Consider the following 13,118-nt stretch of genomic DNA (forward strand, 5'->3'; position numbering starts at 1 on the left):
TTGCCTGGAAAATCCCATGGACACAGGAGCCTGGTAGGCTGCAGTCCATGGGGTCACTAAGAGTTGGACATGACTGAGCAACTTCACTTTCACTTTTCACTTTCATGCACTGGAGAAGCAAATGGCAACCCACTCCAGTATTCTTGCCTGGAGAATCCCAGGGACGGGGGAGCCTGGTGGGCTGCTGTCTATGGGGTCGCACAGACGTGTGTGACATGACTGAAGCGACTTAGCAGCAGCAGGAGTTGGAGGAATGTATTTCAGAAAGTCCTGTTCAACCACAATGAACTGACAGCCTCTTCTTTGACTCCCAGTATATTTTCACCTAAAAGGAAAACCTGAGGGCAAACCCACAGACCCAACTCAATTTGGAGAACTAAATAAACAAGATCTAGAAATTCAACCCTAATACCACTGATGACCCTTTGGTTTGTAAATAAAAGCACAAAATAGGAGGGAAATAATGGGGAAACGGCCCTGAATTTCAATGCGGCAGAGAAAATAAGCATCACCTGTGCGGAGCAGAGAGAACTGGCTTTGTCTTGGTTAAGTGCAAACTGGAGGGGGTCCTTGCCAAGGGCTTCCTTAGCCAATGGAGTGAGAAAAGTCTGATAAAAGTCCAGTCTCCCGCCCCTACCTGCGGCAGGTAGGAGAGTATGGGGGTCAGAAGTCACCTGTCCTAGTCTTTGACAACAAGCTACATGTTACCAATTTTTCTCATTTAAAGAAGACTCCGCCACCTCCACCTCCAGCTGAAAAGTGAAAAGTAAAGATTCCTCCAGTTGAAAATTTTATGACTTGATAATCCCATTTTACGTCAAAGTCATCTGGCTCTACTGTTAGTGATATTAAAAAATAGCATATTCTATGTTGATACAACAATATTTTCAATCATGCAGCCTCCCTATACTACTGCATATTAACTCAAACTATGCTCATATTGCTATAAAGGAAATCCTTATTCAAATATTATGATATTCTCTTAGATTAATGAAAGGAATTATATTGTAATATTTTCATATTTGCCATGTGACTTTCCCCTCTGATAGATGGTAACAATATATAATAAAAAAAAACCTTGTTCTTCAATATGCAAAAGCATATATGATCATGCTCACCTTGGCGGTACGCTGGCATTACCTGTCCGAAGCAGGACTTTACCATGGTTTCCACGAGGGTCTCCAACAGGTAAAATACTGGTTAAGTGACCTTAACATATATCAACTGGAAAGCTTTTCAAGATACCTCTTGGCTGTTTTAGTTTGTTTGTTTTTAAGAATAGGACGAGAGATCCCTAGGAGCTGAGAACCTCCTGTCAAACCACAGTAGGCTCACCAGACACACAGGAGGTCTCTCATCCTTCTGGCTTGCCGAAAATTAACATACCATCAGTTTATGAGAATTATAATCCAAACACAGTATCACTAATGAAATAAAACCCAGCGTGAAACTGCTTAAACCGCTTACACTAGGCAGTTCCAAGGAAGTAATGTGCAGAATCCAATTAAAAAACCAGTCTTCATCTCGAAAGCCAGAAGTCAGGGACAAAGTCAAGTTACACGGAAAGGAGAGGGCCGTAGCAGTTGTCCCGCAAGCGGGTTCTGGGCACAGTGGCACCAGATGCCCGACTGTGGTACATTTCTCACTTTTCCCTGCCCATGCCTTTTCTCTCCTCCCCGCTCCCTCTCTGTTATAACAGAACTTCAGTGAGGACAGGGAACAAGGGTGGTGGGTGTAGCACTAAACGTCCGCCACTTAGAACATGGGCATGTGGTAATCACCTAATAAATACGGTGACAAGTGAATGAATGAGGATCTCCTCCAATCATCCCCCTCTCTACCCTCCTGGCCAGACAACAGCTGGAAGGAAGAGGAGGAATGAAGGTCAGTGCACAGTCTCTTTGGACTTGCCGGGATCAGAGCTATAAGATAAATGGTCAAGAACACTAGACCCTGCCCCTGACACAGACCCGAGGATTGAGGCTACAACCCGGAGACCACTTCCCCAGCTAACGATTCCTTCTCTTAAGACTGTGCTCAAAAAAAAAAAAAAAAAAAGACTGTGCTCAAATCCTCAGCTGACTCCATCCATTCCCAGCAGAGCTCACCCATCTGACAAGTGAAGGCTTCTATGAATTCCTCTATCTGGTTACAGTTGTGAACACTTTTTGTAATGAAGGCAAAAGAATTTCCCAGCAGGCAAGAGCATCTAGGAAATTACCAGAATCCAATTACCAGTGAAATCTCACTTCAGTATAAGGACCAACCTGGGTCCCCACTGTTGGGTTGGGTATCTCAATGGTTGACAAAGCGAAATATGGAATGTTACCAAGGAGGAAAGTGATGGAATTCAAGCAGACTTATAGAAATGCGAGTTCCTGACCATGCACTGAAATCCATGATTGGCTTAGAATCAAGGCAACTTCTTGTTTACATGTTGAACAATAATACATAAATAGGCATTTAAATCTTTCCTGATTTGTAGGTAGTATTTCATTCTTAGCTTTTAAGCTTGTGCTTTAAATATGATTTTCTGTTTTGTTCATCTAATCTCCAAATTGACACCTCCAAATTAAATCCTCTTTTAAAATGCCTTGGACGCAGCAACATTGCTTGTGGGAGTGAATCCCAAGGAAATAAACCTAAATAGAAAGATGTTTTGGCAGCAAGATGGTTCACGAAACATTCCTTATCCATAAAAATAACTTAAATATTTCAAAGTTATAAAATAATAAAGAAAAAGAATACTCATCTGGTTGATAAAGTTTATAATTAAAAGTGGATGTTAGGAAGACAAAGCAAAAACATGGGAAAAATGCCTGCTGGAGGTTAGAGATGAACCACTAGTGAGAAAAAAGGAAGGAAAGGCTTCTAGCAAATGGTGGGACACACAGGTGCAGGACGTACAAGCTTGCAGAGAAGTCAAGATTTGTTCAGGGAGATAAGAAGCAGAAACAAAGGAAGTCGAAGGAAAAATATTAAAAAGACAACATTATAAGGATAGTTATGCAAAAGGATGCCACAAAAAGACAGTGATAAAAAGTGCTGAAAGATGTACAATAAATAAAAGTTAGGGTCATAAATAAGGGATTACAGTGTATTGAAAAAAAAACAACAACAACCATGTCGTGAAAGAATTCCAATTTTTTCAGATATAATGTAAACCAGGGAGATTACTTAATCTTTCTGAGGATCAATTTATTCATGCATAAATTTAGGGTGATTATTTCTACCCTCAAATGTTTTCTACCCAAAAATAATGGTTAGACAATGTGTCTTAGCAACAAGAAAAAGGTAATCTGATGCCTGGGAAACATCCAGAAAGATGATGGGCTGTCTGATGGGCATGGGATGTAGTTATCAGAGGATGCTAGGGATGCCAGGACAGAACAGTTCTGGAAGGGAGGGGTGAGGAGGCAGTGAGGGGGGTGATAGTTAGAAGTGGCGGCAACAGCTGGGTATTCATTAGGAATTACCAAATGGTGAACAGAACAAGCTGGAATCAAAACTGCTGGGAGAAATATCAATGACCTCAGATACGCAGCTAGCACCACCATTATGACAGAAAGTGAAGAAGAACTAAAGAGCCTCTTGATGAAAGTGAAAGAGGAGAGTGAAAAAGTTGGCTTAAAGCTCAACATTCAGAAAACTAAGATCATGGCATCTGGTCCCATCACTTCATAGGAAATAGATGGGGAAACAATGGAAACAGTGACAGACTTTATTTTGGGGGGCTCCAAAATCACTGCAAATGGTGACTGCAGCCATGAACTTTCCTCCTTGGAAGGAAAGTTATGATCAACCTAGACAGCATATTATAAAGCAGAGACATTACTTTGCCAACAAAGGTCCATCTAGTCAAGGATATGGTTTTTCCAGTAGTCATGTATGGATATGAGAGTTGGACTGTGAAGAAAGCTGAGTGCCGAAGAATTGATGCTTTTGAACTATGCTGTTGGAGAAGACTCTTGAGAGTCCCTTGGACTGCAAGGAGATCCAACCAGTCCAACCTAAAGGGGATCAGTCCTGGGTGTTCATTGGAAGGACTGATGCTGAAGCTGAAACTCCAATACTTTGGCCACCTGATGCAAAGAGCTGACTCGTTGGAAAAGACCCTGATGCTGGGAAAGATTGAAGGCGCCGTAGAGATGGGAGATCCAAGAAGACACGGAAGAGCAAACACAGCAAGTGCTAAAAAGGTGAGGGGGAGAAATGAGACACACCTAGAACCGGCTTAGAAAAGGAGACAGCACACCAGCCTCCAATTCAGGAGAGAACTGTAGGCGGGACAGACAAAAACAGGTAGTTTGAAATGAGCGAAGGTAAAGGAAACCGACACCACTCGCATCTGCTGACTCGGACGGACATGAGCTCCGTACAAGCCGATCACAGTGGAGGGTCATGTCACCTGCAAGGGAGCACCTGGGGACGCAAGCAGATGCTGAGAACAGTAATAGGAAAAAAAAAAAAGGTTTATCCTGCAAATATCTATAACCTGCAGTGCCACCTAGCAAAGCAGAGCTGACAGAGTAACAGACACACGCCAACTTCCGAAAGGCCAGGGGCACGGGCAGGTCCCAGGGAAGGACCGCAAGGCTTTTCAGCCCTGATGGAAACGGTGCCAGTCCCTGCAGGACACCTGCAGAGGACGTGAATCCTCCCGGAAGGGAGAGCGGGGGTCACGGGCACGGTGCGACTACCTTCCACTCAGATCTGAATCTTCTGCCCAGTGAGCAAGTTGGCAAACTTTATCCACATTGAAAAGTAAGGAGAAAAAGCAACACCTCTGAAACAACAAGATGGAGACTTCAGTGTGTTTCCCGCACAGTAAAACCCGGGAGCATGTGAGGGCGTGGTGCATTATTATTAATGCACCGGAGAAAGTTCTGAGGCTATCGACAGCAGCCTTTCCCTCAAGTATGAGAGTCGGTTTGAGCCCCTTCATTTTCCAGCAGATGGAACAGTGAGGTGGTCCAGCCCAGAGGCTGAAAGGCAAGGTTGCCAAGAACATGTACACGGATAACTGAATCACTGCACTGTACAGCAGAAATTAAGACAACACTGTAAATCAACTACACTTCAACTAAAAAGAAAAACTTTTTTGAAGACAACCTGCCAACCTCTAAATAAAGGGAATATTTTTAGTGAATAGAGAAGGAAATAACTTTTATGTCACAAACATTAATATGTGCAGGCATTTGATACTTTTCAAAATCTTACAGTTGCTGAAATTTAAGAAAGCATAAAAGTAAAATGTTTTCTCTTATTAAAATATTTACTTTAATCCCCATGGAAATAGTCGTTTGTCACAGGCAGATTCTCTTTAAAAAAAAGAAAAGATTAAAGGAGAAATGTCAACATTATGCACCAAGATATTTTAAAAATAGATACATTTGGGGACAGATTCTGACTAATTACCAGTACCACCTAAATACTTCAGAACAATTTATCCTATTTTAGGTCAAGGAACCTAAAAAAACAAAAAGTTTGGATGAAAGGAAAATGTAATCCGAATCTTTTGACTTGACAACATGTGAAAAGTCTCAGCCCAGGACTCCCTTTATTCTTGACGTAATCTCTGAAAGCATAAACCCTCAAGGAATCCAAATATACATTTTAAGAAGGTAGCTAACGTAAGCTTTGTTTGGATTTCCAGTGCCTTGTCCTCCACACTTTCAACAATTGGGAAGTCCTTTCTTCTCAGGATCACGGTTTATGTGTCTGTATCTGGTTGCGCTTGGCCTTTGCTGCCGCACGCAGACTGTCTCCAGTGGCAGCGAGCGGGGGCTCCTCTCTGGCTGCCCGCTGCGGGGGCGTCTCTGGTTGCAGAGCAGCGGCTCTAGGCGGGCACCTAAGCTCATTCGTTGTTGACATGCAGGCCGAGTTGCCCATGGCGTGTGGGATCTTCCCAGACCAGGGGCTGAACTCATGTCTCCTGCGTTGGCAGGTGGATTCTTCACCACTGAACCACCAGGGAAGGCTCAATAAATACTATCATGAGCAGACAAAATGACTTCCAGATGGCACCTCCCGGGCACCACGCTCTCTCTGAATGAGAAACACCAGTCCGCCACATTTCCTCTAAGTAGCAAGAGGTCTTCCCTAAAAGCTGGGGACGCTTCTGAAGCCAGGCGCTAAGCTCCCTTCCGCTTGCCCTTGCTATGGTGTCTGTTCCATTCACTTTCAGATTGGCTCCAGGGACTTCTTAAATGTTCTGACCAAATATTTACTTCTGTGTGGAGTTCGGTAGAAGAGCTCACAGAAGCTCCTTTCAAACGTGGTCTTTAAAGAGTCAATGCAACAAATGACACCTTGACAAACAGGTCCCAGTAGCTCAGGAGGGACTCCAAAGGGGGTTCCTGGGTTCTGTGTCCCCTGAGGCGGCCAGGATGTGGCCTACCACACACCTTCTAGATGACAATGGCATTCATGAACTCTGCAGCTGGCCTGCAGGTACCTGGGGGCCCTGAGGGCCATCCCCGGGAGCTCGTCTTATTGTCACAGCTGAGATTCTGTTCACAGGAAGCTGAGTCTCCAAGAGTTTACATTTCAGATGCAAAGGTGCAGTCAGATAACTCAGCAGCAGAAACACCGATGAATATTCAGAGCCACATTTGAATGGAAGAGGTGCAGTTCCTGGAAGCTGAAGGTACAGGGTAATAAAAGGGAAATCTTGCTCCACTGCTCAGGTTATTTAGATGTTTTTGCAATTGTCTTCTGGGGGGTTTTGTTTGTGTTTGCAAAGAAAAAAAAATCAAAACTAGATTTTGACTACTTTGAAAATGTCTGTAAATCATCTTATGTGTAGGTAAGGTTTTTCTGTCTTTATATTCTTTAGCTCAGTATAATTTATCTTGAAATCAACCTTGTGGAAGCATATTTTAAGCCTCTGAATGAGATCTGGATACGAAAAATGCCCATCAGTCAAAGAGGATTATCAAAGCCATCCTGTCTATTTCAGGGTCTAAAAAAACAAGGCAGAACTATTTGTTCACAATCCATCATTATTCGTACCTGCTAGCAGGAACTCGAGATAAACAGGGTACAGAATTGAGTTGAAAATTCTGTTCTAAATTGCCTTGGTTTGATGCTCTGGGCGCCCAGGAGAGCTGGAAGCTCAAGAGAGACAGAGGAGAGTGCCAAGGTTCAGGTCCCAGGATGTCTCCATCATATAGAAGGGGTGTATGTACATTAAATGACCCTGTAAATTTAAGTCTGGATTAGGAAAAGAGAAGGAAGATGATTCTGAGGAGGGATCACAGGGGCTGTGTCTATGTTTCATGATTACTTTGCAGATTTTTAGAGCTTAAGAAGAATGGGGAAGTCTCCATGCCTAAGGGTGAATATGCCTAAAAGAGACGTTGACCCAGCATTCTAACCCCAGGTGCATAACCTGGAGAATCTTTCAAACAGGTGTGCCTGGAGATGGTGAGATGGATAATCTTTTTTGTTTGTTTGTTTGTTTTGAGATTTATTTATTTGTTTTACTGTGGTGGGTCTTCGTTGTAGCACACAGGATCTCAGTTGCGGTATGTGGGATCTAGTTTCCTGACCAGGGATCGAACCTGAGCCCCTTGCATTGGGAGTTCACAGTCTTAACCATAAGTATCCAAGTGTGAAGAAGGGATAACTCAGTCATAGCTATTCCCACAGTGGGAATAGTACGCAGTGAAGAAAAGGAATGAACCAGAGATGCACCCATCAACATGGATAGATTACAAAACCATAATGTGGAAAGTAAAAAGCTTGTCACAGAAAAATATGTACTGAATGACTCAAGGACTAAAGCAAGCCAAACATAAGAAAATACTTTTAAGGGATACATAAATGTGTGATGAAATTATACAGAAGAACAAAAGGATAACCCAAAAGTCTGGCTAAAGATTACACCAGAAAATGGTAGAGGGACAGACTTGAGGGCCAAGGGAACATCTAAGGACCCTGAGCTGGAAATGGCATCGAAGCTCACATTAATATTTTTTAAGCTCGGCACACTTACTGCATTGACTCACTTGAATGCATGCACCTGTTATGTTCTTCATCTAGAATCCAACTAGTTGTTTACAATGCTTTTTCCCAAACACCTAACTTCCAAGTGTTGTCTTAAAATAATTCTTCCAGGACTTCCCTGGTAGTACAGAAGGCAGGAATTCGCCTGCCAATGCAGGGGATCAATCCTTGGTCCAGGAGGATTCCACATGCCACAGAACAACTAAAGCCCATGCACCACAACCACCGACCTGCACTCTCAAGCCCTCAAGCTGCAACCACTGCAGCCTCTGGGCTCCAGGGCCTGCAAGCCACACCACTGAGTCAGCATGCTGCAACTCCCAAAGCCCGTGCTCCTAGAGGCCGTGCTCCACAATAAGAGACGCCACTGCAATGAGAATCCCGTGTACCAGTGAGTAGTCCCTGCTCACTGCAAGCCCTCATGCAACAGCAAAGACCCAGCACAACCAAAGATAAACACTAATATGGTAATTAATTAGAGAAACTCTTCCATGAGGAAGAGCAAACACAAATGTATTTGCAGCAAAGATAATTAGTATTAATAAATTTGTTCTAAAAAAAATTTGGGGAGACATTATATAGCCTTCAGTTTAAAGCAGATGAGGAACATATAAAGACTATTCTAATAAAACAAAACACTTAGATCTGCATCTGCGGGCTGAAGGAACGCCCATGTTACATTGTCAGATGAAAAAAGGCAATGACAAAACAACATAGTCTTAACTTAAGATTCTGGGGAAATTTTGCTCCTTGGTTTTTACCCAAAGAAGTTGAAAACCTGGCTTCCCAGGTGGTGCTAGTGGTAAAGAATCTGCCTGCCAATGCTGGAGATGCAAGAGACGTGGGTTCGATCCCTGGCTCAGAAAGATCCCCCTGGAGTAGGAAATGGCACCCCACTCCAGTATTCTTGCCTGGAAAATTCCACGGGCAGAGGAACCCAGCAGGCTACAGTCCACTGGGCCACAATGAGTTGGATGCAGCTAAGCACACACATAGTTGAAAACTGAGGTCCACATCAAAACCTGCACACAGACGTGGAGGAGCTTCACTCACAAAAGCCAAAACACTGACGCAACCAGGACGCCGTTCAGCAGGTGAGTGCTTTAGAAACTGTGGTGCCTCCAGACAATAGAATGTAATTCAGCAGTTTGGAAAAAAAAAAAAGCTATCACACCATGAAAAGACGTCAAAGAGCCCCGAATGCATATGACTAAGTGAAAGAAGCCTCATAATTATGATTCCAACTATCTGACCCTCATGCGTCCCTTGCGGCTCGGCTGGCAGAGAATCCGTCTGCAATGTGGGAGAGACCTGGGTTCGATCCCTGGGTTGGGAAGATCCCCTGGAGAAGGGAAAGGCTACCCACTCCAGTATTCTGGCCTGTGTAGTCCATGGGGTCACAAAGAGTCAGACACAACCGAGCGACTTTCACTTTCACTTTCATCTGACCCTCTGGAAAAGGCAAAATTATGGGGCCAATAAAAAGATCGGTAGTTGTCAGGGGTTCAAATCTCAGGCAGGGATGAATAGCCAAGGCACACCGGACTTTTAGGGCAGCGAAATAATTCTATACGATGCTATAATGGTGCATATGTGTTATTACACATTTGTGCAAACTCACAGAATGGAAAATACGTGGGCATGTTGACAGTGGAGGTTCTGTGCATGTGTAAGGCCTGGGAGTATTCTGGAAACCTCTGTACTTTCCCCTCAGTGTTAATGCAAACCTAAAGCTGTTCTTAAAAAAATCAATGAAGGGTACAGATATGATCATTCTACTTCATAAAAACACACACAAACAAATAAAACACCCCCCTATACTCCTCCCGATAATAACCTGAGCTTACATGTGTAAAGAAAATATGTATGTATATTTAAAAATTGACTAGGTACTTATGAACCAGAAGAAAACTATGCAAAGATACACACCAGGCTGTCAACATTTCGAGTGACAGTGGAAGATGGGAAGGGGGACCCAGGAGAGATGAGATTTGACTTTGTATATCCTTTCATTGTATTTTTCACTCATTACCAAAAAAACATTACTTATTGCTAAAAACGAAAAAAAAAAAAAAAAAAAATAAGGAGTTTGGGATTTCTTCTCCAAGCAAAAAGACTTCTCCAAAGTTAAACTTCAGAAGCAGGAAATCATCATGGAAGTCAGGTATGGGAAATCAGCCTCAAAGTAAATGCGATATATGTTCTCCATCCTTTGGTGCACAGGGTGGAGTGTGGGGAATTAAAGTACTGACAAAACAAGTCACCTAGCTAGCAAGGACTCTCAAGGTCCTCCACAGAGAAACCTCCATCACAGAGGGCACATAATAGGGGGAAAAAAAAATGTAAAGTCATCCTTCACTGAGAGGAAAAAAAAGTCCACACAAATACCAGAAACACACATAAACGGAATGACAGCTTCTAAATTACTGGGCAACAAGGTACGTCCACAGGGAAAGGCTTCACTTACCTGGGGGAATCTGAAAGCACAAAGAGAAAATCAAGCAAGGACTCTGGAAGGAAGAAGTCCAGTCCTCAACAGCGCAAGTGCCTGGCTTAGAACCTTAAACCCTTTTCACCTTTTCCTGGAAACCCATTTTCAAATTCTGTATGGATTATATCACAGGCTCACATATTTCTTCAAGCACACCTGTGTACAAAATAACTTATAAAAATAAAGTCTCACTTTTCTTGAAATACAGCCAGTGTTGTCACAGAGTGGCCACGTGTACGTTTGCTTCAGAAAACATTTCTCATGACTGCAAAGAACAAAAGAGCTCTTGAAATCACCTCACACTCAGTCTTAAGCAGATACATTTTTGGAGGCCAGGAAGTAGACAACTGAGAAATCGGTGGGCTGGAGTTAAATAATCCTTCTTCTATTAGGATATTATCTTCCGAGTCCTTGAAAAAATGCACACACAAAAAAATGAGCCACTCACTAGAGGTGGGAATTTTAAAAATATAAAACAGATAAAATAGAGCTTTACAAATCTCCAAGATGAAACCAGTTTTAAACAATTTTGCAGTATGTGCTTATTCTCCAAATAGATGACTCCTTAAAGGAAAAATATTCTCAAAAGTAACTTATGGACTTCCCTGGTGGTCCAGTGGTTAAGACTCTGTGCTCCCAATGCAGAGGGCCCGGGTTTGATCCCTAGGCCGGGAACTAGATCCCACATGGAGCAACCAGGAGCTCACCTGCCCCAGCTAAAGTTCCCAAATGCCACAACAAAGATCTAAGATCCCCAGGTGCCCCAGTGAAGACCCAGTGCAGCCTAACAAAATAGGTCTTTTTTAAAAGTAAATTTAACATGGTTTGCAGGTTAAAATCTCTTTACTTTTTCTTTCTTACTTTTTAAATTATGAAAATATGCTAACAAATTTATAGGAAGCTTGGAAAATACAAAGTTACATATAGTGCCACTATATATTACAATTATTTGTTTTAAGAAGAGAAATTAAGATTTTTAGTTGGCGTTTCAGATGTGTTTCAAATGAGCAGCCATGTTTAAAAACAACTGGACTATACGTGATCTTTTACTTTAATATCTAGTTTATTTCACATTTTCTGTTTCATATTCAGGGCTCCCATTTCATTTAGTTTATGTTTTCCAATTTCTCTGCCTCTTTTTTTTATGTTCTTTCTCAAGACTTTATCAAGCATAGTAGAAAAGCTTTTGTATACATATAAATATACAAATAGTATGTACTATATAATATATATATATATACGCACCCACACACATACACACTAGAAAACTTAAGTCTTTTTAAATGATGCTATTTCCAAACTTTAGAATCACGGCACACCTACAGTGCTTTGGAATATGCAGCGGACTTGATAACAAGGACAGGAAATGACCTGCAAGATTTACATCCCCATAAAAGAGGCAAAGTTTCCGAGTCAGGAAAGGGCAAGTGTTCATAAGAATAGCCCGTACCTGGAGGCACATCCCCATTAGGCTTCCTGGCCTTACTCAGGGGATGGCTGCAGGTGAACCCCCTGAGATGCCATCTTCCTTTTTACCAACTACATGTATTATTTCTGAATATCTTTTTATAAAAATGATGGTGCCTGAATTTTTCTTATTTGACCAATCATCTAACCTATCATTTCAACCAGAAAAAAATAAAAATCACAGTATAAAAACCCATTAAGAAAAGCTGTTAAATGTCAGAAGCAAATATGACAATCATAAAAAGCACAGAGGATTTTTAGGGCAGTAAAAGTATTCGGTAGGACCCTATCATGATGGATATGTGTCATTACACACATGTCCAAACCCACAGAACATACAACGCGGAGCTCTGACTGAGGTATCTATGGACTCTGGGTGATCATGGTGTGCCAGATAAGTGATCAACTGTAACGAATGCCCCCTCCAGTGGGGGTGTTGGTAGTGGGAGGGAAGAGGGTTCTGTGTGTGAGAGGGCAGGGGGTAAATGAGAAATCTCTGTATTCCCCTTGATTGTAATGAACCAAAACTGCTCTTAAAAAAATTTTTTGGGGAAAAAAATATTCAGTACTGAAAGCTGTTAAGTGTCAGAAACAAATTTGCCAATAATAAAAAGCTCACAGACAACGATGCTTCTAAGGAGTACCTGACGCTGGTCAGATCATATCTCAAGACCCCAAATTCACAAACAGGGTCAATCCACCCTCCCTTGTAAAAGCAGAGGCTGGCTTGCTGGTCGGTTGCTCAGTCGCGTGCAGTCCTTTATCACCGCATGGACTGCAGCGCACCAGGCTTCCCTGTCCTTCACCATCTTCCAGAGCTTGCTCAAACTCATGTCCACTGAGTCAGTGATGCCATCCAACCATCTCACCCTCTGTCATCCCCTTCTGCCTTCAATCTTTGCCAGCATCAGGGTCTGGCTTGGCGAAGGTCAATAAATAAGTTTTAGGGGTTGCCTGAGCAGGAGCGTTTCTCCCCCAGAGGTGTCTGACAGTATCAGCCTGGCACCCGAGACTATTAACCCGCTGAGTCAATTAAGAGAAATGCCCTTTCTCACAGAGGAGACAGACAAACCCCATCTGCCCGGTACCTGCACTAGGCGTTCCCTGGCTACGCTGCCTGCGACGGGCGTGCAGGACTGAACAGTCCAGC

The 13,118-nt window shown here is 42.7% G+C and overlaps 1 protein-coding gene across 2 annotated transcripts in view; it reads right to left on the reverse strand.

Annotated features, from left to right (window-relative positions):
- The window catches only part of DOCK1 (dedicator of cytokinesis 1), a 546,616-nt gene that overhangs the window by 238,212 nt on the left and 295,286 nt on the right, over nt 1–13,118 (reverse strand). The window lies entirely within an intron of this gene.

The sequence above is a fragment of the Cervus canadensis genome, chromosome 8 (genome assembly GCF_019320065.1).
Source record: "Cervus canadensis isolate Bull #8, Minnesota chromosome 8, ASM1932006v1, whole genome shotgun sequence".
Taxonomy (NCBI): Eukaryota; Metazoa; Chordata; class Mammalia; order Artiodactyla; family Cervidae; genus Cervus; species Cervus canadensis.